Consider the following 1030-nt stretch of genomic DNA (forward strand, 5'->3'; position numbering starts at 1 on the left):
TAAGTTGCATTGTGTGATGAAAGTCTGAAGTGCTAAAATGCATTAAATAGGAAAAAGTAAATTTTATTGTAAAAATAAATGAGTGAAAAATATGATCAACATGACATTTTTGTATATATTGGATTTTTGTAAATTTTTATTTGAATCTAATGCAACACAAAGTACCAAAATTCATTTAATAAAGTACACTGTGGTCATTTTTCCAGCCTCAAGTTTTTCTTTTTTCTTTTGATTGTTATTTTTTCATGGGGCAGGGGTGGGGTTAATTTTCTGTCATTTTGTGTAGATTTTGAATGTCTAGGACTGTCGTGAGAGGGTTTTTCTAGTAAATTTGCTTAAATAATTACTATCATCAAACTTAGTTACCGTATTTCACCAATTAATCGCCCGGCCGCAAATAGCCGCCGGGTTCTTATAAACGCCTGGGGTCTGCACCCATTTTGCGTATTAAATGCCCACCCGAATAACCGCCGGGGCAATTATTTGCATCATAATGAGGTAACCCAAAATAAGGCTACTCACCTTATTTTTGCAGGAGTAAACAGTTAGCCACACAATAACAGTGCGGCACTTTTGTTTTCTGTCAAAATAAGAGCGCTAGCTAACGTTAGAAAAAAAGGGTGCACCGTAATCTTAAATTGCCCGACTATAAATATGTTGGACGGTAACTGTCATCATGATAATGGCCTGGTGCAGGTCTGTGCAAAAATAAATAAAGGCCTGCAGCGAATAGCTGCCTGGTTCTTTTAAACGCCCGGGATCCAAGTTGATTTGGCATATTAAACGCCCGGGCGATTAATTGGTGAAATACGGTAAGCAGGTGAAGAGTGCAGACTGATAAGTTTAACATTTGCAGCTCATCCTCTAGGCAGCATGAATGTTGCCACCAAAAGTCCTGGCCATGTAAAAAGTTTTTGCGATATTAGTGTGTCATATAAATGATCTGACCTGTTGGTGGCGCCAGAGGGAAAGTCATAACAGGGTCAGCAAAACTGAAAGTGTCATCGTCTAGCCAACATGAACGTTGTCA

The sequence above is a fragment of the Myripristis murdjan genome, chromosome 17 (genome assembly GCF_902150065.1).
Source record: "Myripristis murdjan chromosome 17, fMyrMur1.1, whole genome shotgun sequence".
NCBI lineage: Eukaryota > Metazoa > Chordata > Actinopteri > Holocentriformes > Holocentridae > Myripristis > Myripristis murdjan.